Below are 27,212 nucleotides of genomic sequence, written 5' to 3' on the forward strand. Positions count from 1 at the left end.
CCCTCCAGTCCATGAATAGTGTTCTTTAAAATACAAGTCTTTCGAGATTATATGTTCATTTTTCTGTCTGTGGCCTTTTAGATTTTTATGTATGTGCTCTGAAGCTTATTTTCCAAAGTGAATGAAGATTTTAATACTAATCCCTGTATCCAGATACTCTAAGGATATGTCTTCTGTAAAGAAAAAATGTGTAATGTTAGTACATTGCATTCAAAGTGAAATAGTTCCCCTTTACTGTGATTTCTGTCTCAAGTTAGGAATACATCGGGGTTGTTCCTCCCTATTAGTGAACATGATCAGATGTCTGGACTATTAAAAGAATAATTTCCAAGTAGTTGTCAGAACACTTTGGTTAAGGAATTTCTGAACATTTTAAGGTACTGCATCTGATAGAATTTAAAATAAATGAGTTTTAGTGGCTTTCTGGGGGTTTAGTTTTTGGTGGTTTGTTTTTTTAGGAGTGGGAAATCTGCTATGAGTAGAATGCTAGTGTAGGAGCTTTTCCTCGAGTCCACATTTTACTCATTTTATATACTCTCTGTATGGTAGCAGGCATGCTTTTAAAATGTTGGGTTGGTTGGATTTTTTTTTTTCTTAATAGTAAAAATAGCTTGCAGCTTATTGAAAAACAAGCCAGACCTGTGCCTCAAAATCCAGATGAAACTGCTGCTTAGATGAGGCTCTAAAGAGGACATTTATACGTTGTGGAATGAATGGCATGCCTGCGCTAACTCCCGCAGGCCGGATATTTCCAAGGTATCAGACAGAACTGCACCCTTCCCCCTTCAGATCAGAAGGTTTCTCCCTTGGCAAGGTCCAAAGGACCCTGGCCCTGGTGGGGAGGACTGAGTTAGGGATGGGGTGGGTGCAGTGGGGAAATAAAAATGAGCATGGTGACCGTGTGTGTTTTATTTTTATATGTCCCAATTCTCCATGCAGACTGTGCTGTGGCAGTTCATAGGCTCCTTGTACTTCGTGAGCTAGTGTTGTTTTTCTAATCATTGTTCTTTGAACAGTGTAGTTAGGAATTTCCTGTTCACGTTTTACTACAATGGTTTGTTTAAAATGATAGATCACAGTCTTTTTCCTGACCTAAAAGTAGATTAGCCTTGAATGCCAAAGAGAAGTCAGACAAATAAAGAGGATAGACTGTATTTGCTTATGTCATGGAGAGAGGTCTTTTAAGCACGGGCTCAGTTATATCAAATACCACAAGCCATGTTTCTTAAATATTTATTAAGAGAAATAAACATAGTTATTGTATGAACTGGCACATCTCCAGACTTTTTCTTTGAGTCTCATGGATGGGTCGCTTTCAATCAGGAGAAATATTTTTAATCAAGATGCTGATATCTGCTGGTTTATTGAATTCAGCATTACCTCAGTTCTCCCCTTTTCCCACCCCCTTGTTGCATTTATAAAATGAAACAAAATAAATCTCAGCAAAATTCAAGATAAAAAAATGAAGAAACAAACTACCCGGAAATACTCAAATTCGGAACAAACCCACCTTTTGTCAGTACATCTAGTGCCTGTGGTGAGGAAAAAGTAGCATAGCCTTTATACGTATTGCTATATGTTTGCTTTCAAATTTGAGGAAAAAAAGTCCCCCAAGCCTAGCAGTGTTAGGTGCATCTTTATTGTACAGTTTATGTTGATTTAGGGTAAGTTCCTTGTATAACATTATTAATCTATAAATAATGCACACCTGTATCAAAGAACAGCACAGGTAATAAAGCTGTTGATTTTTATCTAGAAAGAGATAACATTCCAGTGTTAAATCCAAAGTGGAAGTCATATATTGTTTTTTTTTTAATTTTACAGAAAAATTACTGTAATAGAAATTGTATTATGGTGTGGCACAAAAATTTTAGCTAGTTTTGGAGGGATTGTGTATTAAGCTGCCTCAGTTGGCTGTTGAGGTTATTACTGACAAGCATCAAGCTCGTGAGTATACACTTCATACAACGCTCTCGGGTATTTTTAATGCAAGAATGTGTGAGCATGTGCATGTGAAATTCTAAGAAACCTGCTAAATGAATTTTTCAAGCTGAGAGATGTCAGATTTGTAAGGTTGTGGAGCTGATATGACACAGAGGCATGTCATTACAAGGGTGTTGCCAGTTAAAATACTCAGCTGTTATGGTATTTCCAGCTTAGCATCTAACTTTGTTCCACCCAGCAAGTAGTCACATAAATAGGACTAGCTGTGGATTTTTAGAGGAAATATTTAATGTATTTTTAAAGAAAATAACATTTGGAAGGGAAAACATTTGAGCAGCTTGCATGTGAATGTCTAGGGCAGGGCAGGGAGATGCCTTGCAGGGTACCGAGTTTGGTGTGCTACAGAAGCTTGCAGGAGATGTTATGTGGAAAATGTTACCATTTATAGAAATCAGGTAGTTCCATGAGTACTGGAACTGGTGAAGTCTGATTTTCTGTGGGTTTACGTCATACAGCTGATTGACTTTGGTGTCTGGGAAGGTGAAAGTTCTGATGGACACGTTTTTTGCCTTGCATTTGGGGTATCTGCATCCACTTGCTTCTGAGCAGGTTTTCTGATACCTGATTAGGTGTAAACATGGACTTCTTGCTTCTACTTTCACAAGCTTTTAAAGGTGTTCGAATTATCTCAGGGGTTTTCCTAAAATTTGCAACTCATCAATAGCACAAAACCCAAGTAGACTTAGGTCTGCTAGTTAATATTGTTATTAATAAAATCACATCTCCATATTTTTATAGGAGGTGGCACTACAAGCCTTTGGTATGTTTTTTTTAATTGCCAGTGTTGTTTCTTATTTTCTAGTAGCCAATTCCTAAAAAACAGATGGGTTTTTTTATCTATTAAATAATAAAAATATGTTTTGAGATGACTGTGCCAGATTTTATGGTACAGGCTTGGACTATGATTGTTCTGTAGTGTATGTGCAATGGATGCGCTATTGCTCTACACGTGAAGCAAAGCATTAGACAGATATCTAAGCTTCCAGTGTAGCTGTTGGGCTGTGTTGCCTTTGGTACACTGCCTGGCTTTTAGGTTTTGTTTCCAGCATGCATGAGCAAAGAGTGCAATCCTAAGTAGGGATCCAGAAGATTTATCAGTGAAATACTTGCTATTAATGTACCTCCTGGAGCTGTTAGCAAGCATCTTTTGTTTGTAAGGATCGGAGATTCACTGCATGAAATACTGTCAAGGGTAGTGGGTGCCATTGGCTTTGCTGTCAGCAAAGGTTGTTCACTTTGGTTTTGACCTTATTAAGCATAAATTTTTCTACCTGGAAAAGCTGGAGTTCAGTAAGCTTGGGTGTGAATAAACAAGACCCTTGATCTTCCATGTGAATGCTTTTCATGTAGCAATCTGGGTGAGTAGTTTATTCCACTGGATGAAGTAAGTGAGGTGAATAAGGTGAGTAAGCAATTTCATTATGAGACGCTCTCAGTTGTGTCTAAATGCTATGTTGCAAATTCGGCTTGTGCTTTGAGCTGGTTGGGAGCCAGGTGGCTGTGGTTAATTCATCACTGAACCTGAGCTAACAAGCCCTGTGCAGGCTAGGTTATATTAGATGGAGCTCCCTGCTGCACTGAAGTAGCTGCAAGCTATATGCATGAGAGCCAGTGCAGAGCTGCTGTGGTTCTGCAGGAAACATCCTGTGTAGACAAACTCTAGAAATGCTTGTGTGAAGTAATTAATTTACTGTATGTATTTACAGTACCTTTTACTGTAATGTTGCTCTCTTTGGAGATCAGTTAATTTTGTGCAAGTTGTAGGCATTAGTTATTTCTCATAGGGTTGTATTTATAAACACATAAAACATGTATTATCATAAGGTGTATCAACAGTGTTAGTTAAATGGATTGTTAACATTTCTTACCTGTTGATTTGCAGTAGTATAGCATTTTGTATGTAATAAAGTTATCTTAAGCACAGATCTTTGAAATAAAGCCATGACTTCAGGAAGATTTCTAATATAATCCAAACACAATAGCTACTTGGAAGGATAAGCTCAGTCTTCAAAGTAGACAATTAAATTACTCTTTTCAAATACTTGAAAGAAATGGAAAAGTGCCTTTAAGTTTTTCTTCCCATTTTTCTGAAATCCTGCTTTACATTTGTTGCCTTGTCTCCCAGCTCTATTACTGTCATGTCTTTTCTGACCTCTTCTAGTTGTTGTGAAATGCCAGTCCTAAAATGTTGTTTCCCTATTTTAATTATGCCTTTCCAGAAGAAGAAAGTGTTAAGTGGAAATTTAGGAGATTGGGATTCAGTGCTCTGCTCTGCTACATGGGTGTTTTTTTGTGGCTGTTACTTTTACATGCGTTGTATCTGGTGTTCAGGTGGGTACTAATTATGGTGTTTCTTAACTTTATGGTGGTGTTCTGATTCTGAATGAATAATGTGATTGTATGACTACAAATAAACCAAGAGTAATGGAAAGATTCAGTTCTCTTATTTTTGGCTTTCTTTGCTAACGTTTATGCTTTTCCTTTGTAAAGCCCTTCCTAAAATTGGTAATACTTTGACACTTCCAGGTACAGCCTTCCAAAGGCAGAAGACCTCAGTTAATGGATCTTGTATTCCTTTGCATAGATATTTGAAATAAAGATTTGCTGATGATACGAGGCAGAAATGTAGCAGTGAGAAAGCTAGATTTGAAGGTGGAACGGTGTGGTCTCTCTCACACTTTTCTTCTTCCCCTTTATACCTTGCTATCAAAGGCAGTAGGTATGACGTTCTTTAGCATTGAAATTGTTGGGGTTTATTATTTTCATATTCATACTGCCGTTGTGCTTGCCAAGCACAATATGACAAATGTAGATGTTTTTGATTTTCTGCAGGTGTACTTTCATGTGTTCGGTGGTGTCTTTTAGCCGTGTGGCTCGAGTTAAAAATCTTTGTATTAGTTTGATGGGGGTGAGTAATAGGTGTCTGTCACAGTACACATGGTTGGCAGCTTAGCCTGTAGTGGCTTTGTTTGGGGAAAGTAGTAGCCATAAGGTCATCAGAATATTTTGGAAATTAATAAGATGTGTGTAGCTGTTGTTTGTGTGAAGAGCCTGTGATAGGAAAAGCTGTATTGGTAAATGAGTATCAAGTAATCCTCCAGTTTCTCCTCCACGACACTGCATCATGAAGCTGTCAGCATGTGCTGCTCCTGTGCCAGCTCCTGAGGCGGGAGCTGCATCCCACTCCTGAGCACTGAAACATCCTCAAGAAACAGGTGCCGTGACGCAGTGCGATGATGGCGGTGTTGTGGTCATAGAGGTGCTGCTGAAGCTGGCCCTCCATGCAGAGGAACTGGCTGCCCCCAGCTCTGGGGGGCTGCAAGAAGGCATCTGTGTGCTTCCAGGAAAGAAAGATGGAGACAGTACAAAGAAAGTATTTTTGTCATTGTGCAGATAGCTATATATTTTGTGCAGTCAAAATTCACAAAAAGCTTGTGATAAACAGTAATGTAAAGGGATCAGAGTAATTTTGCCATTAACATGTGTGTGTGTATGGGGAAGCAAGTGTCTGGTCTGGAAGATGTGTTTGAGAATGCTTTTGTAGTTCACTTGTTTTGGAAATTGGAGACCGAAGTGGTGTAGGTTCAAAACAATGGCAGAATGGGCTGGGCTTGTACAAAATACATGAGGATGAGCTGTTTACTGAGGGCAAGGTGAGTTCATTTTCATGGGTGCCTTTGAAGGAAGCAAGAAATAAAAATAAAATTGATCTTGAATCTCTGAAGACAATGATTTTATTATTTTTTTTTTCTCAACATTAAAGTTTTTTGGATGGTAAAAACTGCCAGAAGAACTTGTCCATGCTTTCAGTGTCTTTAATACCTGTTAAATTAAACCATGTGTTATACAGGCGCCTACTGAAAATAGCATTTGTGTAATTTGTTTTCCTTCTAAAAGCAATTACAGTCCATATACAAGAGCTCTTTAAACATTTTTTGTTATTTACTTTTATACTTCTTGGATAGCATAAAATGTTACATTGTGAAATCATTTTGGCTCAATTGTCAATAAATTGTGTGTTATACTTTTAAGTGTTCTGGATTTAGGTTATGGCAACAATGATGCCATCCTGTTCTTTGCCTCTGTCAGCATTCATTTTCTGGGAAAAAGTAAATGCTGAATAGGGCCCTTTTTATGCATTTGCTGGAATTTTGAGAAGTACAGATTATTCAATCAGAAATGTGCTTGCGTCCATGGACATATGCCCTTAGCACTGCTGTAGTGCCACTTCAGAAAGCAGTGTGGTTTAAGAGATGTCTTGGGTAGTTGATATGCCATCTAGCATGTTTCCTTCTGGTTTAGAGAGTTTGGGGTTTGTTTTTTATGTGATTTTTTTTTTTTTTTTTTTAGGGGGGTGGGGGTGGAGGTTGGGTGGGATTGGTGTTCTTCCCCAAATCAGAGTTTCACTTGAGACTTGACTGGTGTTTATTACTGCTTCTTTGCTAAGAGGAGTTAGGAAAAATTAATCATCTCCATGAAACTAACTTTTGCAGGAATAAGAAGCATTAACTCATTCTGAGTAAGATGTATTGCTCAATATATAGCTAAAGGGAAGGAGGGGGTCTAGACCAGTCATATCTGTACACCTTAGTCTTCCATTAAAATATAGCACAGCAGAAGTGTTTAACTGGGTGTGTGTTGAGGCTCCTTACATCAAAAAGCAGTTCTGAAAAGAGATTGAGGATGATCGGATAGGCTGAAAAGCAGTGCTGCTAAATGGTGATTTTGATCTTTTTAATTTGGGAGGAATAGATTTTATGCAATATGATAATTTATTTAACCTGTGGTATCCTTATTGTATTCTAATTAGAATTTGAGGACAGAATCATCAAGCAAGTTCGTGAGGATGTTAAAAATTTAGGATCAGGCTTGCAACTATGATGATGAGTAGGGAAGGGATGGACTGACGACTTTTGCTTTCCTGATAGCTTCCATCTTCAGTAATTCCTTGTTGTGGTGCTGCAGCAAAATGAAATAAGAATATCCAAACCCTGTGAATAAGAATCCTGTGGATTTAACACTGGGAAGAGCTGAGAGTGGCGATGTATGTAACATCTGGGTTCACTTATGGGGAAGTAAGACCTGCAAAAGGAGGCTAGATGAAGGGTGATGGCAGAAAACAGGCTTTCCTGGCAGCAGTGGTGGTCTAGGAAACGTTGAGGAAATCTCTTCTTCAGATCAGTAATTCAGTTGTGGCCTAAAACAAGATGGGGGAGAAAAGAGGGAGTACTCCTGTTTCTTTTTCCACAGCTGTCTTATGGGAGGCTGTCTTCTTGCTTAATGGGTAATAGTAAAATGTCTTTAGAAAATGATACAACGTGAAAATGCGTGGAGCAGAGTAAGTGCGTAAGAGTCATTACAACATTTTTCTGGTAATTTCCTGTCATGCTTGCATGCTGTCCTGCCTTTCTGTACAGCATAGTTTCCCTTTCAGGTCACTCAGGTTTCCTAATGGCCTTTGAGAAGCTGGTGGTAAGGTTTTAAAGTCCTGGTCTCTTAAACAGAGTTTAGTCACAGAGTATTTAGCACACAGAGTATTTAGGCATCTGCTGTCTGGTATAGTAGTTGTGGTTCAGTCTCCTTCATGTCCTCCTTTTTACTGGACCTCCTGAAGCATTGCTCATCAACCCAACTAAGCAAGCAGGCTTACAACACTTCTGAGAACTGTGGATTTTTTTTTTTCTTTCAGGTACTCAGAGGTTGAATTGGTAGATCTTTCAGTAACTGGAAGTAGCTGGGAGAAGGTTGCTGCCTGCCTCAAATTTTGCTGATCAGCTCCTAAGTTCAGGAGACAGTTCTATCTGCCATCCTCACTTAAAGTCTGAGAGGGTCCCACTGGCGTTTGCATCTCACCCCAAAATAATTTTGATTAAAGCAGGTAAATTGGAGTTCAGCTAAAATTTAGATGCTTCCTCTGTTCGTAACACAATGGGCTGTGAAATGCAGGGAGTAGTTACACGAACAGGGCTTCGTATCATTTCTGTGGGCAGGTAATTTTCTGTAGTTTAGTAAAGGGAACATTATATCCCTTCGGCTAGAACTGAGAAGAGTTTAGATTTCTGATGTGTCAGATTTAAAGCCTCAATTCTGTTCTGAATGCATTTGTCCAACTTGCTTGTTACTCAGCACCAGACAGGCCTCTTGGAAATGCAGATGTTCTCCTTCCTTCTCTACTTCTTCTCCTGCAGTTCATTTAATCTGCATTTCTGATGTCTTTGTGGTTTCTCTGTTGTTGCATGTGAGTGCTGTCTGCATTAAAGATCAACTTGATCTTATTTAGAGAACAGAAGCTGTGTGGGATTTTAATTGCAGTTACTATAAAAAAGTAGGCTTTTGTGACCATATTTTTGAGGGTATGTCTCAAAACTCTCAATAACTCTCTCAAAAATAAATGCTCGGAGCAATGTAGAGATATTTCAGCCGCTCCAGCCAATGAGCCGGCTTCATTTGGAGCTCAGCTCAGATGCCTCTACACAAACACATGTAGCATGGGGAACAAACAAAAGGAATTAGAGATGTGTGCACATCTATGGTGGTATGATATAATAGGCATCACAGAAACATGGTGGGATGGCTCCTACAACTGGAGTGTTGGAATGGAAGGTTACAGGCTCTTTAGGAAAGACAGGACCAGCAGGCAGGGAGGGGGAGTTGCCCTTTATGTTAGGGATAGGCGGGAGAGTACGGAACTCTGGGACACGTGATCAGTTAACAGAGTTTGTGGGTCAGGGTTAAAGGGAGAACACCGATGGGAGACGTTACTGTGGGGATCTGTTACAGACCACCTGATCAAGAGGACTCTGTGGATGAAGCGCTCCATAGACCGATAGGAAGAGCCTCACGCTCGCAGACCCTTGTTCCCATGGGGGACTTCAACCATCCTGACATCTGTTGGAGGGACGGTACGGCCCGGCACAAGCAATCCAGGAGGTTCCTCGATTGTGTGGAAGACAACTTCCTTCTGCAAGAAATAGAGGAGCCGACAAGGAGAGGTGCCATGCTTGACCTCGTGCTCACCAACAGGGAAGGGCTGGTTGGAAATGTGACACTCCAGGGCACCCTCGGTTGCAGCGATCATGAGATGCTCGAATTCAAGATCCTCAGGACAGTGAGAAGAGCATGCAGCAAGCTCACTGCCCTGGACTTCAAGAGAGCAGACTTTGGCCTCTTCAGGAACCTGCTTAGGAAGGTTCCATGGGATACAGCCCTAGAGGGCAGGGGGGCCCAAGACTGTTGGTTGATATTCAAGGATCACCTGCTACAAGCTGAGGAGTGTTGCATCCCAACTAGAAGGAAGTGCAGCAGGAGGGCCAGGAGACCTCCTTGGATGGATAAGGAGCTGCTGAGGAAAATTTGAAGGAAAAAAGAGGCTTATAAAAGGTGGAAGCAAGGGCAGGCAGCCTGGAAAGAATACAGGGATGTTGTCTGGGAAGCTAGGGACCAGGTTAGGAAAGCTAAGGCCCAGTTAGAATTAAAATTGGCTTTATATTCTATAGAGTTTATATTATTCTATATAGGTTTATAATCTATAGGGATTCTATAGGTACACTGCAAATAAAAGACAGACTAGGGACAACATGGGCCCTCTCCGGAAGCTGTCAGGAGAGCTGGCTACCCTGGATTTGGAGAAGGCTGAGGTTCTTAATGACTTCTTTGCCTCGGTCTTCACTGGCAAAGGCTCTGACCACACCACCCAAGTCTTGGAAGGCAGAAGCAGGGACTGTGAGAATGAAGACCTTGGGCCCACTGTGGGAGAGGATCTGGTTCGAGACCATCTTAAAAATCTGAACATGCACAAGTCCATGGGTCCTGATGAAATCCATCCGCGGGTCCTGAAGGAGCTGGTGAATAAAGTTGCTAAGCCACCATCCATCATATTTGAGAAATCATGGCAGTCAGGTGAAGTTCCCAACAACTGGAAAAAGGGAAATATAACCCCCATTTTCAGGAAGGGGAAAATGGATGACCTGGGGAATTACAGACCAGTCAGTCTCACCTCTGTGCCTGGCAAAATCTTGGAGCAGATTCTCCTGGAAGGCATGCTAAGGCACATGAAAAACAACAAGGTGCTTGGTGACAGCCAGCATGGCTTCACTAAGGGGAAATCCTGCCTGACCAATTTGGTGGCCTTCTATGATGGGGCTATGGAACTGATGGACAGGGGTAGAGCAGCTGACATCATCTACTTGGACTTGTGCAAAGCGTTTGACACTGTCCCACGCGACATCCTTGTCTCTAAATTGGAGAGACATCAATTTGATGGATGGACCACTCAGTGGATAAAGAGCTGGCTGGATGGCCACACACAAAGAGTTGTGGTCAATGGCTCAATGTCCAGCTGGAGACCAGTTATGAGTGGTGTCCCTCAGGGATTGGTGTTGGGACTGGTCTTGTTCAACATCTTTGTCGCTGACATGGACAGTGGGATTGAGTGTGCCCTCAGCAAGTTTGCCGATGACACCAAGCTGTGTGGTTTGGTTGATACGCTGGAGGGAAGGAATTCCATTCAGAGGAACCTTGACATGCTTGTGAGGTGGGCTGATGCCAGCCTCATGAAGTTTAACCTTGCCAAGTGCAAGGTCCTACACCTGGGTTGGAGCAATTGCAGGCACAGCTGCAGGTTGAGCAGAGAAGAGATTCAGAGCAGCCCTGTGGAGAAGGACTTGGGGGTGTTGGTCGATGAGAAAATAAACATTAGCTGGCTTCAGTGTGTGCTTGCAGCCAACCATATCCTGGGCTGCATCAAAAGGAGCATGACCAGCAGGTCGAAGGAGGTGATCCTGCCCCTGTGCTCTGCTCATGAGACCTCACCTGGAGTATTGTGTGCAGTTCTGGTGTCCTCAACATAAAAAGGACATGGAACTGTTGGAACAAGTCCCGAGGAGGGCCACGAGGATGACCAGGGGACTGGAGCACCTCCTGTATGAAGACCGGCTGAGAAAGTTGGGACTGTTCAGCTTGGAGAAGAGAAGGCTGCGTGGAGACCTCAGAGCAGCCTTCCAGTATCTGAAGGGGGCCTATAGGGATGCTGGGGAGGGACTCTTCATTAGGGACTGTAGTGACAGGACAAGGGATAACGGGTTAAAACTTAAACAGGGGAAGTTTAGATTGGATATAAGGAGGAAATTCTTTCCTGTGAGGGTGGTGAGGCACTGGAATGGGTTGCTCAGGGAGGTTGTGAATGCTCCATCCCTGGCAATGTTCCCGGCGAGGTTGGACGAAGCGTTGAGGGCTGTGGTTTAGTGTGAGGTGTCTCTGCCCACGGCAGGGGGTTTGGAACTTGATGATCTTAAGCTCCTTTCCAACCCTAACTATTCTATGATTCTATGAAAACAGAGTAGGTGTCTCCCTTTGCTCACCTTTCTTTCAACGGTTGTTTGGTCTGTCAGTCATTACATGTTTTTCAGTAGTTCATTTCCTTCATGTCTGTCTAATTATTTCCTGAGTAGTTCCTCCTGTGTGTTGTTTATTTTTAACCAATCTTAACAGGTAGATGGGTTAATCAGGCGGTTTCTAAATATCTATCTGAGGTTTCTATGTTGTTAGGCCTTTTCATGAGCGATGAAGGAAGTGTTCATGTAGGGATTACTGTAGGAGCAACAGTGCCATTGTCTAGCAGTGAATATTCAAAGGTGCTTTTGAGGTTTTGGGTTTTCATTTGCTGTATACTCGACTTTCTCAGAAAAGTATCAGACTTTTTAACTAGGCTTTGGTCTTCCCCCCAGAATTTAGATGGCACTTTAAAATGTGGATCCTGGTGCTTAAATGTATTCTTCCTAACTGAGATACTTCTATGATGCATATGCAAGGTTTTTTCATGTTTATTAAAGTTGCGTATCCAAATATAGACTCATTCTAAACCACCAGAATGAAGGTCTGCATTGTTATGATTGCAAAATCATATTTATGTGGCTGCATTCTGGTTTTGTTAGGGTGGGTTTTTTCAGTGTCCCCCTGCCACCACGAGTGAGGCTTAGTGTACCTGTAGTACACTGCAAATGGATTAATAGGTTTTTACAAACAGTAGGAGATACTGCTCACTTCCCGGCTCCTTCATGTTGCCTTTTTTGCTGACCTGCTACCTAACTAAACTTCAGTAACTTCCATTCAGTAACCAGGGGAAACCCCTCAAATTACTACTTCCCCCCTTCCCCATTACTTTTTTTTTTATCTGCAGTCCTGGTGAGTTTAAGGCATGCCTACTACTAGCTTACTGTATGAGCAGATGAGTGTCAGAAGTAGCAGTGCTGTGAAATGATGTAATTGTGCACTTTAGGGCAGCAGAAGGGGATACATTTGAGGATAACAGGGATCTGTCCATTTTGAGAGTACTTGTTACTCTCATACAAACTTTCATACAAAACTGCAGGTGGAGTTTATCATATGGTTGGAGTGGAGCGTACAGGGAGAACAGAGCCATGTTCAGAGTGTCAGAGCTGAGGGATGCAGAGGGCAGGATCATTGGCTAGTCCCACCCTGTCTTTCCCCATCCTGCTGGTTAGGCTGTGGGCTCTTCACACTGCCCCCAGTGAGTTCCTTCTGCTTCAGCTCTGCTGTTAGTTCTTCTCCTTGTGCTTGTCCTCCTCCTCTGTCTGCCTTCCTACATCATAAATCATCAAAATTTATCGTTTTCTGATTGCTGCCTTCTCTTTGACCAGCCCTTGGTTCCCATGCTGTTCATCCTTCTGCATCGTGATGTGCCTGCTCCCTTCTTTTTCCTTCGCGTTGTTCAGGTGCTACCACGGATTGCATTGTGACTGAAAGGAGAAACTGGCTTCCTAGTCTCTTTTCCTGGAATACAAGGAGCAGGGTTGTGCTGCATTTCTTTTCCTGGAGCTGCTCTGTGTAGCTGAATTGAGCCTCAGGATGTCCTGGCACACTGGGGTTGGGTGGGTGTGTAGCCAGGAGAGGTCCTGAGAAAGTGTCTAATGTTCAGTGGAGATTGAATCTGCATAGAGCAGGGCTTCTGTACTTCACAGTTATGCTGAGCATGTGCAACAGTATTCCCCTTCTTCCATTCCCCTGTGCCTTCACCAGATTTGAAAGTTCTTCCATGGTGATAGTGGGAAAACTAAAATAAAAGTAAAATAAAATCAGGGCCCTGTGTTAGTAACACTGAGATTATCTGGGAGCCTGCTGTAGGAATTCCAGCACAGGGGTGGGGAGGGACAGCATTTTTTCCTTTGCTTCATTGTTTCAAATGTCGGAGCTGTTTTAATTGCAAGTTCTCACAAGAGATGAGAATGGGGCACACCCTCAGGAGGGAGAACTTAAGCCAGAAGGACTTAAGTCTAGCAGAATTAGAAGCAATCAAGAAATTGCCTAGTGAGGCAATGCCTAAGAAAGCATACCAGGCTTCCTAATGAAGGGGTGGCAGTGCATTATAGTAATGTGTAGATAATGCAACTTCATATAACAGCAATATTTGGATACCTGCTACTTTTGTTTGTTGATACGCAATACTTCCAGATAAAGAGTTCAGGTACTTACTCTGCAAGGTATGTCTTTGTCAGTATAAACAAACACTGCTCTGAGCACTATGGAAAATATGCTCTAGATCAACCACGAGATGTTAGGCTAGATGCAAGAATTACCAGCTTAAGTTTTGTGGCCTGTATTGTGCAGGAGGTCAATTAGATGATGACAGTGGTTCCTTCTGACCTTAATATATGGACCTGGACAGCTAGGTCCTGTTTGTGCTGCCATGGTGGAAGTTAGAGGCTTTCTGCAGCTCAGACTTCCTTGAAGGCTTAGGGCAGAGAGAGAGGCAGCTGAAGCTAGCTTTTTGCGGCTCTTAAGTGCTCTTTCCTAGTGCTGAATCTGCTCTTGGAAATGGGGGACTGAATGCTGTGCACTGGAAATATCTGTATTTGCTAACTGTAAGGAATGCATAAATATAGGAAAGTATGCAAGATTACCCGCAAAATATGTTACTGCGTGGTGCAAAGGGCCTTTGGGTAATCGATGTCCAAAGGGGATCTTTGGAAGTGATACCTACAACTTCCAGAGGGATTTGTCATGTGTAAATTATAATAATAATGCAAGCCACAGAAGTCTGTTTCCTGAGTTGCTGTAAATGGAAGTGTGTTTTTAACACTCCTTTTCCAACACAAATGTAGGAAGCCGGCAAAGTAGCTAATTTCAGTGCTCTAGAAAAGTTAAAAGCGAAATAATCTAAGGAAACGGAAGCCTCTATTTTTAACCTTCTCTGTCATGGGAGATGGGGGGGAAGAAGAGGAGGCCATGTACTACTGAAGTCTCTTTAGTATGTTATTATAAATTTAATCTGATTTCCATTCTTATTTTAGTGAATGGGTACTTGTTACCTGTGGGTGCTTGGTTATGTTCAAGTTAAGATCAGTGTAGGTTTCATGGCATGGTGTGTCTGCTGTAATTGTGTTTTATCTCCTATTGATTGTTTCTTACTTTCCTTTTTTTTTTTAGTTGTATAATTTTTGTACTGAAAAAATACATTACTTGTGTTGCCTTACTCCTTAATTCAGTTTATTCTACTGAAAATAAATTTTTGTGTTAGCTCTAAGTATTTTTTTAATATTGGGTTTGAGCAGGTTGTCTTAAGATGTATTTGTTTTTCTTATTACACTAATACTATTCATAAAAAGTACATTATCTGGCTGGATTCTTCTGGAGTTTTGACAAAGTATTTTCTATTCTGTATTTTGGGAAAACCATGGCAATGAACTCATGAGTAATTCCTTGTATTACTTACTTGGAAGTACTTTATTGGTCTAGTCTGAAGCTTAAATATAATATATTGCACAACTGCTGGCAACCATAGAAGTAATAGCATCAAACTTCATACCTTCAACTCCTTAAAGGATTTCAGATGAACATAAATCTGTAGAACTGTCTTTTTTCTTTAGGATATATTACTAAATTGATGATATTCATTGGGTGATAGACTGTATTAGTTTGCAAGGTCAGCATTAAGGAAGGCTGTAGTAGGCAAGTGTATTTGGGGAGCTGTAATTATACTGGGATAATTAGGTATTGGGAAAAGAGGGGCTAAGTTTTCCCAAAAACTTGAAAATTACTGGCTGGCAACAGTATCAGCCTGGAGTGTGGAAGTAATTGTAAGAGTATGTATTTTAAAGAATCTTCTCCCCAATACCTTTATTAACACTGTGTATTTGTAGCTTACGTGAATTTGTGTTTGTGTATGACAGGTTGCAAATACTGAAAAATTGAAAGCTTAGAAATTACATAAACTAGCATGTAAAAACAGTGTAAATAATTTGTCAGCTATATCTGTAATTTTACAGTGAAGGCAAAGAGTGAGCTATGGAGAAGAACATGTAGCAGGGCTGCAAATCATTGTAGAACCATTGTTTTTTTTTTTTCCTTCGGTAGTTACTGGCCTTTGAAGAAATTACTTTACTTAGCAGGGGGTTGTTGCTCTAGTGGTATAAAAGAAGCAAAGATTTTAGGGAGATACAGTTCCTTTTGTTAGATCTCCTGAAAATGTTTGGAAAATAAAGGACACATTTAAAGCACAGTTTTCTTTAATGGTTTTATTTTTAGACCACTTTTAATACCATAAAGGTAAGCATTAACTGTTTTTTTAATACCAGTTAAAATAGAGAGCTTTTAAATAAGTGGGTAGATTGAGGGTATCTATATGTGAATACTAATGTATACAGTAGGCACTAGTGACTTGTCCATCACCACTTCTAGGCAGCTGAAACATGTACCCTTATGTACTTGTCTAAGGGTCTCTTAAGTCCTGGAAGAGCGGAAAAATCTTAAATAATGAGGTGACTGCCATAGATCACCACTTGCAAGAAATGGACTCTGAAACAAAAAGCATCAAAGATCCTGTCAACATATTTCCACTTCAGTTGCTTACAGCTAAGTTGAGCTTAGTAACTCTTCAGGCAAGTGATTGAAACAGTGCCCTTGGATTGTGTGTGTCACATTAGTTGCACTCCTTTATTCCCACATCAAGTATTGCTTTATTAATGGAGTTCAGAAACTTGAGAAGCAGTCTGGAAAGCTGGCCTTACGGAATTGTGGTTTAAGTTTGGGCAGGGGTCTGCTGGAGCACAGTGGAATGCTCTCACTGGCTGCAGTTTTCCCTCTGTAACTCTGGGCACCCACTTCAAAGAAGGGGGTTTGGGCTCAGGGCTGTGACCTTTTCCAAGGCAAAATTTTTCAGCTGTACAGGCAGAGCAGTGGCATGCTAGAAGACATTACACAGAAAATGGCACAAAAGTCCATAAAACTTCCAGGAATGTCATAATTGAACAGTTTTCAGAAATGTCACGTGGTACTTTTAGAAAAAATACAGGACAAGTGTAACACTTTTAAAGTGGACTGGAAGAAAAGGAGAAAAGCTGTTCTGAGAGATTAAATGAGAAACTCTTGAATTCCTAATATTAACTGGCAGTCTAGACTTTTCAGAGTGTGAGGCATTTGTTTACTTTTTACCTCAGAATTTGTTTTTAATAGGATGTATGTGAAGTCATGGTATGCATATTCTTCTGGCACTTATCTACACATCGCTTTGTTCCAAGACTTGAAAAGAATGGTCTCTTGAATATATATTTTTCCAACCATTGTTTTATACTCAGTCCTGTTGCATTTGCTTTTTCCTCCCATTGTTTGTCAGTTTTTGCTTTATTTTTCTAGAAATGGTGTCTGGTAACTTTTGAGTTTTCTCTTATATTAGTTTCATTGATTAATACTTATTGGGGGAAATAGTTTAATGAAATAAATCTCAGTAAAATTTAATTGACTGTACTCCAAGTGTAGTAAGCTTTTGGAGGATTTGGGCTTAAAATATTTTAAAACATCAAATTGCTTAGGTTTTCACTGATAACAGTGATGAGCTTGCTTGCGCACACAGACATGACGGATGTGTTTGTTCCTAATCTCATTAAACTTAACTTTACCTCTAGGGGAACACTAGTATTTAAGTATAGTTTGGCTACAGAGTATTCTAAAACACTGTGCGTCCCAGACTACGAAAGTATAAAATCCCTTTAGCGTTATGTTAGTTGTCATGCATTCTGGCATGATGGGCCTTCTCAGTGTATGAGTTTTCTTTGGTTAATAAGCAGTTGTAGACCGCATCAGGATATAATTGTGTATATAACTCAAGATTCTGCTGTTAACTTCTGTTCGTCTCCAGCAACTTGTCTTCTAGTCAGCCCAAAGATTACCATTTAACGTAAGATACTCAGTTTTACGGACTAAGACTTTTCTGAAGTGATTTAAAGTGTTCACAAAAGTGTTTTACAGTGCTCTCTTAATTGAAGAATGTTTAAGTTCAGCCTCTGTCATTTGAGACCTTAAATGGTATTTGGACAGATAATTTGCATACGTGTGTATGTATGTACATACGTATATGCACACATGTGCATACACACATATATATTTGTCGTTATTTCCAATATGGCTAGTTGGTAAAGAAGAATGATAAATTTAGGGAGGGGAATGACTTACCTTTCTTATATAAGCCTGAAGTCATCTTGCAGGAGTCTGCAAAAAATATTCCACAGCATGGTAGTGTTCTGCAGTGTTTAAGACCATTTTAGTTACTTTTGATTGAGATGTAAAGCTTCTTTTGATGCCTCCTTCTGTCTTCATCTTCATGGATTTTGGAGTTTTATGCCCCATTTTTATTCCTTGTTCTCTGTTGGGGACCCCCCTTTTCCTGTCTGCTTAGTTTTCTTCCTGCTTTGAATTCCTCACATTATTCTTGTTCATGTGCTTATGGCCAAGAACTTGCTTTTAAGGTCTCGCAGATGTACCTTTTCACCCTTGCTCAGATGACTTTCATTAGGAAAGTACAGGTGTTTCCTCCTTTACTGGTATTTGCATACAGAAGTTGTGACCAGCAGTCAGAAGAGACTGATTTTATGTGTATGCGTATGCTAACACACAAGCACATACATAGTCCTCTGTGTAAGGGTGTAGGAATTCATCCCTTTTCCAGTGGCTTTTCCACAATGATTTAGTTCACTGATAGGAACAGTTGTGGCCAAGCTAGTCAGAAATTTGAGTTCTCAAACCAGAAGACTCATTGCAAAACTAAGGATAAAACTGCCAAGCAGTTTGTTAGACTGAACGGAACGTATAAATAGGTTTTAATATGTACTGAGGATGTAGAAATCCGACAGCTGTGTGACATGCTTTTCTGCAGAATGTTGCAGAACTATGGTTTGCAGAATGGAAGAAATAAACAGCTGCAGGGCTGGCCTTTACCAGCTGGGACCTTAATGACCAATAGCATGCAGTTGGAAAACACTATTACGACAGAAATTACTGAAGCAGTTAGAAACATTGAAGTTAGAGCACTGCTTTACTGGCCCAGCCAAAGCCATGCTGTGTCTGGACAGGTGTAATCAGGCTTCTTTCACAGGTGGAAGAGCCTGCTTCTCAGATTCTGAAGTTCCCCATTAAATTTTCCTTATCTTTTAGTGTGGGTTTTTTTTTTCTTTTTTTTTTTTAAGTCTCTTCTCAATATGCAAGTCCTTGAGAAGATCTTGTAAATATTTGGACATTTTGAGTAACAGAGAAAGCTTTATTAGGATTGGCAAAAGAAAAGTCATAAATATCTTGCTTGTTACTCTTTCTAGCTAAGAACATACTCAGTACAAAGGTCCAATTTGACATCAGTTTACTAGAAATGTGGTCTCCTAGTTTCCCCCCCTTATATTGTCTTACCTGCCGCATATTTCTGCTGTCCTCTTTTTATGGCTTACTCTCAGCTGCCATATTTAAAAGCTATCTGTTTTCTGGTCTAGATGTCATGTCACCTGCTGTCCAGACTGCCTTCCTTCAGCCAGCCCCTCCAGCCATTGCCTCTGCCCTGCCACCGATTGTAGGCTCTGGTTCATGCCTTGGTACATTTGTCTGTAACTTTGGGCTGTCTGTGCATACACAAAAAACCAAAATATGTTTTAAAGAGCTCATGGACAGTCTTACTTAACCCTGCTGCCCCATTTTTTTGTTTATCCTTTGTTAAAAAAAAAAAAAAAAGAGAAAAGCAGTTTTCTTAAAAGCACTGACTTTTAACCCAACTGATTTTTTTTAAGGAGAAATTACAGTTGTCTTGATGAAATGTGGGTATATTTTCAGCAAGAATTTCCCATAATATTTGTGCTCTGAATTTGGATATGGATCATAGCCGGTGTTAAGAAATGGATAGCTGCTTGGAAGACTTGGCTGTTTGTGTAGAATTGTTTCAGCAGTTTTTGAGCAGCCAGACAAGTTATGTGAGGGCTGCAACTGGACATACCGTTTTAAGTTTCAACATACTAAGCCAATGTTTCTTGGCCTTTTTTGGTTTGGGAGTATGGTAAAGGATAAAAACAGAAGTATATTATTTCTCTGTTGTTGCTTGTTAGAAAATGATTATTGTTTCTAGAATAGTGAAAGGAGGCTAGATGGTGCTCTCGGGTCCATTTCGTGGTGGTGTTTGTAGGCAATATAAACTTACGTTACTTCTTCTAAGTCAAGAGATCATATAAGTTTATGCCTTATACATGTAGCTTCACATACATTCTGTAGCACAAAATCTAATTGTCAGGGTTTTTTCATGGCTACCTGCCCTATTAGTGTTACACGTAGCAGCACATATGTTGTATATGATAAACAGTTTTCATATATGTGTATGATACCCTGTCCATCAGAAAAGTGTTAATGAGATTTTTAAAAGTATAAAGGCACTGCCTAGCATGAAAAAGTGAATTCTTCTTGTTTTGGGGTCAGTTAATTAAGTGTAGTGCACAACACAGAACGTGATGATCTGAAATGTTTTGTAGGAAGCAAAATGATTCCATTCAGGTTTTGGGTGCCCAAATAGAGCACTTGTGCATTCTGATCAATCTGCTGAGGTTTTATAATGTTATTTTCCCTTTTTCCAGAATGTTTTTCCTGAGCATGAGGTCACAACAGAGGTAGGTAGCTGATACCACTTACATTTCTTGACCTACTTAATCTCAGGTGGCTATAAAATAAAGGCAGTTACAGACTGAGGAATAGGGTAGATGATGAGGTTAATGCCTATGCTGCCCTGTTTCACAGATACTAGAGCTGCTTTTTAACCAGCTCCTGAAGCACTCTAGCTTACAGAGTGGTCTTAAAAGGAACTGCCACCACCTTGTTTGCCCTACTGTAAACAGTGGCAAACCATGGCTCAGGAGGTGGTGATCGACAAACAAGTATTTGTGGGAGTGACATGCTTGTCAGCTGTCTCAGCGTAGCTTGTCCAGGTTTGTAATACCATGTGTTAAAGACACATTTTTGACTCCGCTCGGTCACCCTCACAATAAAGATGTCAATTACTGTCATGAGCTGATGCCATCCTGTGCTTTCTGTTTTGCACATTAATTTATGTTCTGTTGGCTTATATTACTATAAAAGAAATTGCACTGATTTGACACTGTTTTCACTCTTTCATGTGCTTATTTGCAGCTGTTAAAAAAAAAAAAGAATAAAAATTGCTGCAAAATACAGTGCAGTCTTAAAAAGACTGTATTGCAAGTGACCTTTAGAAGAGCTGGTACTGTTATTTCCTTGCTTTAGGGTAGCATTTTATTTCTAAGGGAAATGTATCCCAGCAATAACTCTGAATACAAGTTACCTTCTTTAAGGCTTTGTCCTGAGCACAGGATCTCATTTGTGCAAGTTTCTCTCCGGCCATCTGTATTGTGGATTTATTGTAATGAAGGATTGGGAGGAGTGGCTGACACTCCAGAAGGCTGTGCTGCCATCCAGTGAGACCTGGACAGGCTGGAGAGTTGGGCAGGGAATAACTTGATGAAATATAACAAGGGAAAGTGTAGAGTCCTGCATCTGGGCAGGAACAACCCCAGGTTCCAGTATACGTTGGGGAACGACCTGTTAGAGAGCAGTGTAGGGGAGAGGGACCTGGGGGTCCTAGTGGATGACAGGATGACCATGAGCCAACACTGTGCCCTTGTGGCTAAGAAGGCCAGTGGCATCCTGGGGTGTATTAGAAGGGGGGTGGTTAGTAGGTCGAGAGAGGTCCTCCTTCCCCTCTACTCTGCCCTGGTGAGACCCCATCTGGAATATTGTGTCCAGTTCTGGGCCCCTCAGTTCAAGAAGGACAGGGAGCTGCTGGAGAGAGTCCAGCGCAGGGCAACCAAGATGATTAAGGGAGTGGAGCATCTCCCTTATGAGGAAAGACTGAGGGAGCTGGGTCTCTATAGTTTGGAGAAGAGGAGACTGAGGGGTGACCTTATTAGTGTCTATAAATATATAAAGGGGGAGTGTCACGAGGATGGAGCCAGGCTCTACTCAGTGGCAAACAATGATAGGACAAGGGGTAATGGGTACAAACTGGAACACAAGAGGTTCCACTTAAACTTGAGAAGAAACTTCTTCTCAGTGAGGGTGACGGAACACTGGAACAGGCTGCCCAGGGAGGTTGTGGAGTCTCCTTCCCTGGAGACATTCAAAACCCGCCTGGACACATTCCTGTGTAACATTATCTAGGTGTTCCTGCTCCGGCAGGGGGATTGGACTAGATGATCTTTCGAGGTCCCTTCCAATCTTTAGCATACTGTGATACTGTGATTGAGTAGAGGTTCAGTAAGTTATTTTATTCAGAACTTGACGTTAGATTATACAGTAAAACAAAGATATAGAATCATAGAATAGTTAGGGTTGGAAAGGACCTTAAGATCTTCTAGTTCCAACCTCCCTTCCATGGGCAGGGACACCTCACACTAAATCATGTCACCCAAGGCTTTGTCCAACCTGCCCTTGAACACCGCCAGGGATGGAGCATTCACAACCTCCCTGGGCAACCCATTCTAGTGCGTCACCACCCTTACAGTAAAGAACTTCCTCCTTATATCCAATCTAAACTTCCCCTGTTTAAGTTTTAACCCATTACCCCTTGTCCTGTCACTACAGTCCCTAATGAAGAGTCCCTCTCCAGCATCCTTGTAGGCCCCCTTCAGGTACTGGAAGGCTGCTCTGAGGTCTCCATGCAGCCTTCTCTTCTCCAGGCTGAACAGCCCCAACTTCCTCAGCCTGTCTTCATTCTGGGGGTGCTCCAGTCCCCTGATCATCCTCGTAGCCCTTCTCTGGACTTGTTCCAACATATATCATTTAAATTAAGAAAAAGTTACAATGTATTTTTATCTTGAAAAGATACATGTGGTTTGGTGAACTTTGTTGTACTTTTCACGGAGCAGTCAGTATGTAACTTGCCAAACCTTATTTCAAAATCCAGTTTGTTTTTATGACTTGGCTACTTGAGGAGAGCTGAGTCCATGGTAGAGGATGGGCAGTGAAGAAAACAGTGGTGTACTCCACAGTGCTGTTATCCGGGAGTTCCAGATGGCATTAGCTGCAATCAGCCCATGCCTGGCTGATGTGTGCTGCCACGGCATGACGCTCTGTGGGTCTAGTTGGTGTGTGGCCATTTCTGAGCCATGGAGGAAGATCCTTGTTTTGACAGATGGGCAGCATGTACTTGCTGTGTCCCTGCCATGCTTGGTGGGGTGGGAGGCAGTGGCTGCCAAGGATGAAGGTGCTGTCGTCGGGGCAGCCTGCTTGGAGCAGCTGAAGGGATTAGGGCTTCTGGGGAGTCGCAGCACAGATGGGTGACCACAGACCCTCTTTGAGTCTCACAGAGGTTAGAATCACAGATTAGTTGAGGCTGGAATAGACCACAGGAGTTCGCCTGAACAAGCAGGGTCACCTAGAGCACATTGCTCAGGACTGTGTCCCAGCAGCTCATGAATGTCTTGGGGAAGGAGACTCGGCAACCTTTCTGGGCAACCTATTCCAATGCGCAGTCACCCTCACAGTAAAAAGTTGTGTTCAGGTGGAACTGCAATTAGCAGTTCCTGTTCTTGCGTTCTTCCCTCTGTCTCCCCTACACATGGTGGCTTTTCTTCACTACTTCTGGGGTTGGTTTTGTTGTTTTTTTTTTCCTTCCCCCCCCCCCCCCCCCCCCCCCCCCCCTTAGCATTCATGGTTAGTGCTTTCCTCTTAATCCAGGCCCATTTTGGAAGATAAAGTGACCCTGGATGTAATTTAGGCATCCAGGCATTGCCTGAGAGATGACATCCAGACATTGTTGGAGTTTGCAGTGGTGTTTCTACTTTGGAAACACCTTTTTGATTTTCTGGTCAAGATCTTACAAAAACAGACTCTGTTTGTTTTAATTTATTTCCTCCCAGGGGAAGTTTTGCTCAATTAGACCTAGAGGTTTCAAGCAGTCAGGGCCTTCTGATGTGGCATCAGGCAGTGGGAAGACTGAGGATCTTACCTAATATTTTCTGTGCCTTGTGTTTTTAGTGAACTGATTCTGTTCTTGAAAATCCATGACAATAAAATTGCTGCTCCATGCTATCAGTCAGGCTGTGTTTTGGAGAGTTGAAGAATGCCTTTTGCTTGAATCCAGCAGCAATCCTTCACTATTTTAAGGCCGAGTATTTCGGGGGGTGGGATGGTATGTGTGAAATTGGATTCTGTTGACAAAATACACTAAAGCTGAGAGTAGTTGTGCAGTTACGTATCTAAAATGGTATCTAGCTATTGCCTTTTGCTGTCTTTCCTACCCACCTAGACTCGGCCATGAACCGATGCGTTCAAGAAATATCTGTTGGTGCTGCATATTCAGAAAGCTGTAGTAATATATTCTGGCATCCTTCTGTGTATGGGTAGTGGATAAATACATGAAATAAGGAGGAAAAGCACCTCTTAGTTTATTCAGCTCTTCAGTTTTAATTTGTAGTTTGATTTCTGTATTCTGTTTAGCTTGATAATTGATGAGGAGGAAATATTAATAAAACTTGGATTTTCAGATATGTCTGTTTTACTGCATGCAAATATCACACTTCCATCTATTCTTAACAAAAACATTTGGGCAGAGCTAGGGGTGATAGATCCAAGGTGTGTGACAGTGATCAAAGGTATTTTTTCTCAGTTTGGTGTGCAGGATTTGAGTTACAGAAGCTTTCTTATGTGCTCTTTTATTTGCTTTTGAAGGGTTTCAGTGTCACAAAAGTTTGGGTGCCTAATGACTGAACAGCATCATTAATTTTGGAGAGGATAAAGACTTGAAGGCAATGAAGAATCAGCAAATCAGTTATGTGAAATTAGGGTTGGCTTTTCAGATACATAAGAAATTGGCCCTCGAGGACTTGTAGTTGAGCTGTAGATCCAGTGGCCACAGGCAGTTAAAGTTGTAAACTGGTCCCAGAGGAATTCTGTCTTCAGCTGAAGTCCAGAACCTTGTTATTAGAGTCCACCAGTTGTCGTGGGGATAAGAGGTGGTCACTGGTGACAGATAAAGTGCTTTAGTTACTCTTTACACTATAAATAGCATAGTTCTGGGCAGACTTGTTTTTTATTTAATTAAAGATGGAAGCATTTTTATTCTGTCTTTGTGTTTATAATGCTTCAAAGAAGTTTGGGCTTTTTTCTTTATGTAATACTTTGAAATGTTTTAACAGATGTGCCTGTACTTTGTACAGATCTTTATATAGAAGCAGAAAAAACCTGTCCTGTTTTGCAGTGCTTAAGCTAATTAAACCCCCCAACAGAGCAAAACAGAGGGTAAAGCAGTATTTCCAGGAGATACTTAGTTTCAGCAGTCTGCTGCTGTAATTTGTGGTTGACCTCCAATATCCATATCTGCATTTGTTCCATTTTGACTTTGTATTCTGGAAACCCTTAGTTTTCCTTAACTGCAAAATAAAAATGAAAAAGAAACTTTGAGTTGTGCTGGTTAAATAAGAAATGCATTTTTTCAGTTGACTTAGTTAAACCAGTGCAAAACACTGAGAAACTTCCAGATCTTAGTTTAAGCTTTGCATGTTTTGACCTAGGTGAACTGAATGAAGAAAGTTCAAGATACATAAATACAAATGTGAGTGACTTGAGAATCAGTGTAACATGCTTTGTCTGAAGGCAATCCAGTTTGGAGCAACTTTGAATATAGTTTAAAATGAGCAACATCAAGTTCATAATGGTCTGAATATCTGGAAGAAAGCTTTTTATGTGTTTTTTTTTTCTTACAAGCTTTCTTCAATAGCAGCAATTAAACTCTTCATGCATGCTTTATAACATTGGAATGAAACCGGTTAGACCAGATGTGTTTGCTTTCTTCAGTCTTCCTTTTCCAGAAAGCAAGCATTGTCCTTGTTCTGGAAGTCTGAGCCCTGGTGGGATCACAGAGAGCGTTGAATTAAAGTTCTTATAGTGTGAAAGGTTAGAGTATCGTGTGCAGGATTTATGAATAAAGGGTGAGGGTATGTTTAATAAGAGGCAGGCATGTCTTATAACTCATTCCAAAGAAAATCTTGTCTATGGCGTGGTAATTTAGGAATCAATGTCTAGACTACTTTGAGAAATTGTAAGCATGATGTCTTCAGACCGTAAGACTTTAAGAAAAAATGATGCACATTATATTTTTAATGTTTGACTGAATTCCAGGGAGATTGGAAGTATTTTGGCAGTATTTCAGTCTCCCTGACTGCTAGGTGAATGCCAGTCCATGGTAACATTTTCTTTCTTGAATATACAGCAGCTTTGGATTTGCATGATTACATGATGTAAACTAAGTATTTGTCACTAATAGAAAATTTTTCCTTTAAATAGTGGTGTATCTTCATCTTATTAAACTGTCTATACATGTTTGAGAATCCATACCATATGATCAAGCTCTGTTATTTGACCTAAACAACTTGATCTTCATATTGCTGTACAGAGCTGTTAAAACATTACATTTTGTGAGTGACGATAAATGTTTTTATTCTACTACAGTTACTGTCAAACGCTAATCTTGAGAATGCGAAAATAGTTTTAGGAGGCAGGTTAAATGCAGTTTCTCTCTTTGCTGTGTGTGAAGTCATGTGCTTTTTGTTAGTGGTTGAATGAAGTGCTTACTGGCCCATTGGAATACCTAGAACGTAGTATTTCCATAGTAGTATTCCATCCTTTGAGGTCTTTACTGTTGGGTTCTTCTGTCTGGTTTTGCTTTGGTGTGGTGAAGAACTTCTGGTTCAAAGGCAGACATGTTTCAGTTCAGACCAATTTGTTGTTATGTACAAGTGTTACCAGCTGAAGTTCAGTCTCTGTTCTGCAGTGTATTTGTAAGCATAGTCCAAATGTGGTGTCAGGAAACCTTTATTGGGTATTATAGCATATGAACAGAATTTCCATTTTAAGATGAACAGTATTATGCCATAGGTTATGCAGAACTTGTCAGTCTCTGATGCATGTATTTAATCTTTGCAAAGTTGTTGTCATTCTAGGTATTAGAAATGCTTCACCAAATAAATATTGAAGTTGTTTTATCTATATCCCTTGTGACATTACTATATTAATAGCTTTTCAGGAAAGGAATTTTATGGCGGCTTTTAGAGGAAGACATTGTCTTGAGGGTTAAGCAACGATTGAAATAGTGTTTTGGGAAATAAATGTGATTTAACTGAATATTAAAGCTTTTTTTATTTGTATCATTTGTTCTTCATAGTTTTCCATATAACTTGATGTTCTAGAACAGCGTTGGTTTAGAGTCTTTCTGTAGGATTTATAACCTGGTACTCTCAATATTCCTGTTAATATTGAAATCGCTGTTTTGGTTTTCTGTTACCCACTGGTCTTTCAAGTGTTTGCCTAGCAAGGGGTGTGATATTTTAAGCTGCTAGATAGTAATGCTGTTACTTATTAGTTACTATTTCTGCTCTAATGGCTTCAGAATTCTTGAGAGAAGTTTGTTTAGAGGAAATAATTTGGATGTATCTGGACCAAGAGAATATCATTAATAGTGAGAAATATATACTTGAAAAGAGGAGAAATCTATTATATAGTGTTTTCTTAAATTCTCTCTCTCTCTCTCTGTATATATATATATATATATATATATAAAATTTTTTTTTTTTTAAGGACAAACCACTATACTGCTTTGACACCTTAAAGTTTCTAGTGATTTTTAGCAGTGGTGAACTCCAGCTTCATGTTTGTGTTCTTTGCAGTATGTGAGAAAAACTGGCAGGACTGCATGCCATTGTAATTAAACTGTTAAACGTAGAAACTTGAAGGGAGAAGCTTGTCTTGCCTGTTTGGGGAGTATCTGTCAGCATATTTAAATGAAATTTTATTTTGAAACTGTATGCTTGTAATTATAACCACATTCCTTAGCAGCATAACTAGTTTGTGATCAAATGATGGAGGTGTCTTCAGAACATGTAATA

General features: G+C 40.5%; 1 protein-coding gene across 3 annotated transcripts in view; it reads left to right on the forward strand.

Moving 5' to 3' along the window:
- The window catches only part of WWC3 (WWC family member 3), a 106,620-nt gene that overhangs the window by 14,793 nt on the left and 64,615 nt on the right, over nucleotides 1-27,212 (forward strand). The window lies entirely within an intron of this gene.

Source organism: Pezoporus occidentalis, unplaced genomic scaffold, assembly GCF_034315485.1.
Source record: "Pezoporus occidentalis ecotype Australia unplaced genomic scaffold, CSIRO_AGI_Poc_V1 ctg81, whole genome shotgun sequence".
Classification (NCBI taxonomy): Eukaryota; Metazoa; Chordata; class Aves; order Psittaciformes; family Psittacidae; genus Pezoporus; species Pezoporus occidentalis.